This window comes from Dendroctonus ponderosae, unplaced genomic scaffold (genome assembly GCF_020466585.1).
Source record: "Dendroctonus ponderosae isolate FM_Combo_2020 unplaced genomic scaffold, Dpon_F_20191213v2 Dpon_F_20191213_5, whole genome shotgun sequence".
NCBI lineage: Eukaryota > Metazoa > Arthropoda > Insecta > Coleoptera > Curculionidae > Dendroctonus > Dendroctonus ponderosae.
The window spans coordinates 12,094,861-12,100,601 of NW_026018715.1; positions in this window are offsets into that span (position 1 = coordinate 12,094,861).

The following is a 5,741-nucleotide window of genomic DNA, read 5'->3' on the forward strand; positions in this document are numbered from 1 at the left end:
CGAAGGTTAAAGATTGTGATTGATCAAAAGCAGCTTAAAATGCACCAAAAATATCACTTATTTTGGATCCAAAGCTTCTGGTGTGTTCTTCTATGGGCGCATTGCATTTCTCGCTTTCTTGTGATGAAAATGATGTAGAATTCAAAGCATTTTAGGAGAATTTGTTTTTCGGAAAAATCGACTTCTACCCCTTATGAAAATTCCGGTCAAAAATCAAAATTTCACATGCAGGTTTTTTGAGTTCAATGAATTGCTTCCGACCTAAGAAGCCCCTGGAAATGAATATTTAATGTGTTCAAGTCTATAAAACGCAAAGAATCGGCAATCAAAGATCGTGATTGATCAAAAGCGGCTGAAAATGAACCAAAAATATCACTTGTTTCGGATCTAAAGCTTCTAGCGTGTTTTCCACTGATTGCATTCCTCGTTTCCGTGTAATGAAAATGATGAGAAATTTGAGGCATTTTGAGAAATTTGATATACATTTATTTTCAGTTTTCGAATGTTTACTAATAATCAAGGAGCGAGCAGTTTCCGATTTCTCTAAAATATTTTTGATGTTTCCTTGGTGTTATCTCAAGTGCATTCAGGCGAAGTCAAAACTTCAACTTCCAACTGAAGCAATTTTTGAAGAGATTTCAACATTGTTCTCTTCATTGGCGCCCTTTCCGGCATTGTTGAAAAATAAAATTGAAAAAACCCCCAAAAACAAAACGTTCTAATAGTAGAGAGATATTATTTAGATAGGAGTAATTATTCCAAATCCTCATTATTCTGTTGAGGCGATTTTATTGTAATGCCCATTACCTTGATCCAATCAACGGCAGTTTCCTTTACAAAACTAATCAATAAAAAAGGCGAAAAAACCCGCAACGTGCCCGAGATGAAACAGCACTTTGCAAACGACAAAGAATCCTGACTTTGCAGTCCAACAATGACGGTTCAATAGGCATTGTCGAGGACTACAGAAGAGCCTTTTCCCAGTGAATGAGCATTAAAAATGCCGATGCTGGCGAATCGAAAAAATGAAGGAAAAAACTTTTATGGAGACAATGATTGGATAATTCCCAACGGAAAATCTCCCGAATAACCCCCCATCACGACTCGTAAATATTTATATTTAGAATGCACTTGGACTATGTGCAGCGAGTGATTAACCACCGAAATATCGTTTAAAATTTGCAACAAACGTTGGCAACTGAACAAAATCTGAAAACACATCAGCTGGCATAGATTTCAATTTGAGACATTTTAGTCACGATCAAGCCAACTTTTTAATGTTCGCCGAGTACTACAGATATAATTTATTAAAAATTGTCAGCCAAAGCCAGTTTGATGTAGCAAGTTGGTTCTTGAAAACACTCGTATGTGTGTTATTGCACCTTTTGAAGGTGAAACGCTTTTGGAAGGCCAACAACAATAAACATTTCACAAGCTAATCAAAACAATACTGGAGTTTCGAGAAGCAGTTTCAACTGTCGTTTCCAGAAACAACCATAAAAACTGTTTCCTTGATATGAAGAACTGAAAGACACGCAACTGCTCAAAGGCGACAGAAAATGAGGAAAACTCCCTACGCCATGACTATAAGAAAGTACTGGAAGGAGCTGAAGGCAATTTGCCGAAGACGTTAAGAGAGCAGCTTGCTATAACTGGAGAGAGGATTCAAATAATGTTATTAGTGGAGTTGGAAGTCGTGATGAATGAATCACATCCAGGCAGGAAGAAATAGGCTCAATATGCAAGAGGAGGACTTTGGAGCCAAGAATATTAGATAAAAAGTCTGAAACTGCAGTTCTCGGACATTGTGCTGCAGATTGTTGTGCACTTATCTGTGGCAAAACTAACAGCGTTAAGCAATATTTCGACTGGATCACTGCACACGGTTTACGAACATCCAATTTTTTTCTGATAAAATCCAAATTTTCAAGTACTTAACAAAGATGCCTACGAGAGGAGAATTTTGCGAACAAATTCGCATCTGTTATTTTCGCTTTGAGGTCATCTTGAAGCGATAGTTTATCAAACTCAACCGAATGGTGTTTACTATCTTAAAAATTGAGTGTATTTTGAACATTTTAGTGAAAATGCGCAAGGAATTTGAACTTGCCTCTTGTATTGTTTGGCAAACAAAGCTGGCCCTTTAGAAAATCTTGCTTAATAATTTGCCTCGTTAATTTTAGCAAGTTGGTGTTTCTGCAGCCTGAGGTTGAAAATCCATTTCTAGTTCTTTATATGGGAGAAATCACTAGACTTGAGTAGTTTTATTTAAAATTCTTCTACTGAGGTTTGCAAAAGGTGACATCAAACTATTTAAGAGTTGAGTTTGAGTCAAAATTGACTCTTTGTTGCTCAAACTCCAATACTTCCTACTTGCATTAATCACAGTCTTGAATAGCAAATTAAATTTTCAAATTGCTTCTTGACTCAATCCTCATTGACTATAAACGAAAATACTCCAGCGGTAGCAACAGTGATGTTCCGATTTAAAAAAAAATAGATATTATATCGCGTGCACGTGGAAAATGGGAAAATAACTGGGTAATTGTGATGTCATCCTCTAATATTAAGATTTTTCGTACTACTGTAATGGATGTGAGCAATTTCTATGGGCGGTGCCACTAATTGGCTCGCTTCTTGCTCTATTTCTAGACGCAACGACGCCCTGTTAACGAGATTCTATGGCAAGTTGGCGTAAGACTTGCCAAATATCGAAGTTTTTTCAAACGTTGTTCAAAACATTCGAGTTTAACGTCCATTGAAAATATACAGGATGACACAATAGAAAATGAAGAGTCGGAATGAAGAGAATTGAGTGAGTTGGAAGATCGGTGGTTTTTGACCTATATAGTTCTTTTCGGCATAAATGCGGGGAATAAACATTCCAATGCGAGCAGAGTTTTGAGGCTTTAAGAGTACACAGAAAAAAAATGGTGCGACTAAACTTAGTTTTGCTCCTGCTATCATCAGCAGTGACAAAAAAATCGTTCAGAAAAAAGAAACACTTGCTAAAAATGGAAAATTTAGGGTCCAACAAGCCGAGCCTGATACGTGGCAAATTCCTTTGATATTCCGCCAAAACACCGACAGAAAATCGATCTTCTGCCGGTTTTTCGACAAGATTAGTTTCAATTAAAATCATTAAGTCTTCTTCAATTCTCTCAGTTTTCCTGGATGTATGTTCTGGAGTAATTTTGCCGACCCTCGATATGTAAGGACGAAATCGTGGTTTTGAAGAAAAACTTGTAATTTTCAGCAGGCTTCCTACTTTTGTAAAATAAGAGGGTGTAAAGAATCTGGCGTAGGTAATTGATGTTCCAGCAGCTGAAGAGTTTTTTGCAAAGTTCACGGAATAACAAGGATTCAGACAATCTATGAGTCACTTTTACTCGCCGGAACAGCCCTTCAAGAATAAAAGAGCTAAAACTGAAACAAGATGTCGAAACTTCTTTAATTTGAACTTTGTGTTCGGACTATAAGTCGTTTTTTCCCAGTTTGAGTTGTAGATGCAAACTTTTTTCAAATTTCATTCAATAAATAATTAAGTGGTGCATTTTTTCTTTCCTTTTTCCTACAACATTATGAAACATGCGTTTTATTATAAGTTTAAACCGTGATAAGTAAATGGTTTTTCTTACCCGAAAAACTCAACAGTTTCAAACATTGAACGCTTTTAAATAACACCGTTTTTCGCCAAGCAAAAAGCTGGGAAAACCAGGGAACTTTTTTGCTCAAAACTCACCAGTTTCAAGTCGACGAAACTCTTCTGACATGGAAAATACCGTTTTGTGACCGAACTCGAAACTAGTCGATGCGCACTTGAGACTTCAGACTCGTTGCCTTCTTGGGATTCAAGAGCGAAAAGAAAAAGCGTTGAAAAACAGAGTTTTTTCATCTCTGGTTTTGTCATCTGTGGACAAAGGGCACAAAGTCCAGCTAATTTGATGCATTTATGTGCTAGGAAAATGTAAATTATTCTCGATTAGAACGTCGTTGATGTACACAACGATAAATTTCAACAATGCATCATTAATTTTAATAATTATTTAAAACGACGCTAATGAAACGAGCAGACAGTGGTAAATTGCCGTGCGCTGCTTGTAACATTTTTCAACTTACCCTAGGTCCGATTCCCGATGCCAGATCTGAAAAAGAGAAACTTAGCTCAATGATTCATCCATCTATAATCGTACACTTCTATCACATATTTTCCATTGATAATTGGTAATAAGCCAGCTGTAATCAAATCGTGGCAATTTAGCGTTGCAACCCACTATGCAATAAATTTTCTAAATTAAACCACTTACACAACGATTTTTATCTAGGAGATTATTAGTCTGACCTATAAAGAAAACTTTGCATGAAATTGACCAATAAAATCGCCATAAAATACTACTACGCAAAATTATGTGGCTGTGATTGGGCTGCGACAGCAAAAGACTGAAAAATCTTCAAAAACAGAGCCCTTATTAGCTTTATCCTCTATCGCACACTGTTGGAATCGCCTCATAGTGCGAATTAGGCTACGAATAGTTCAGATAAGTGAATGCAATAAAAAAAATTCCATGTTAATTGTGAGCTTTCTAATGGATCATTTCGATGACATTCCATACTCATGTATCCTCTTCTGACTATAGGTAAATACCGAGTAATAATTTATCCGAGATACGTTGAGGATACTTAAGCCCACTAACGTTAAAAGGACGTCCCAGACATATAAATATCGAAGTGCACACACTTAATACACACATAAAGGCAGTAGAGACGGCTTTTCACAAGCAATCCCGACTTAAATGAAGATGGCCTTGGCGTCATACCACGAGATGCAGATACACGAATCCGGTCGTTGTTGAAGATATTTTAACGGACGCTGATCAATTGCTCTTGATTCTCAAAGTTTATTTGGGATTTGTAGTTTAGGGTAACTTAGAGAGATTTTTCAACCACTTGATGATGAAATCGCAAAAATTGACAATTCTAGGAGACTAATAGCCAAATAGGGAAAAAAAGGAGATAATGTAGTCGAAAAATATAGCGAAGAAGTGACCAACAATAACGGAGAAAGAGTAATTGAGCTTTGCACGCAGAACGATCTAAAATATTAAATGGCTTCTAACAACACAAGGAGATTCATAAGAACACGTGGATTTAAAATACAAAAAACCTAAAAAAAGTGAAACAGCAGACGAAGTTCAAGGTAGAAGATGTAAGAGGGCCAAGACCAAATACCAGATTCCAGGCAATGAAAAAGGAAGAACAAACACCCGAAGTCACTAATAAAGAAAATGACGAGCGACGACTCAACCTGAAGAGCCTCGAAAACTAAAGCGTAAAAATGTTGCACCTAAAGAGAGTAGACGAAAAATTAGGAAAAACCTACATCACTAATATTAACAACTACTACGAAGATACCAAGAAACTTTTTTGATTTATTTTCCTGACTGTGTGTAATTGTTTTTATATTTTTTCGATCCTGGGTTTCAGTCAAAATGTGAAATAAAAATGTTCATATCGTTTATTTCATGTGATGATGGCGCTGTTGTCTCGACGAAACGTAATATGAAATAAACGATATGAACATTTTTATAACACATTTTGACTGAAACCCAGGAAAGAAAAAGTACAATGACGATATCAAGAAATTGCACATACTTTCCTGACTGTGTTTCAATTCCAAATCAAAATCAATTCCTGGGCTTCAGTCATTTACTGTCTATTTATCAATTAAAATACGTTTCGGT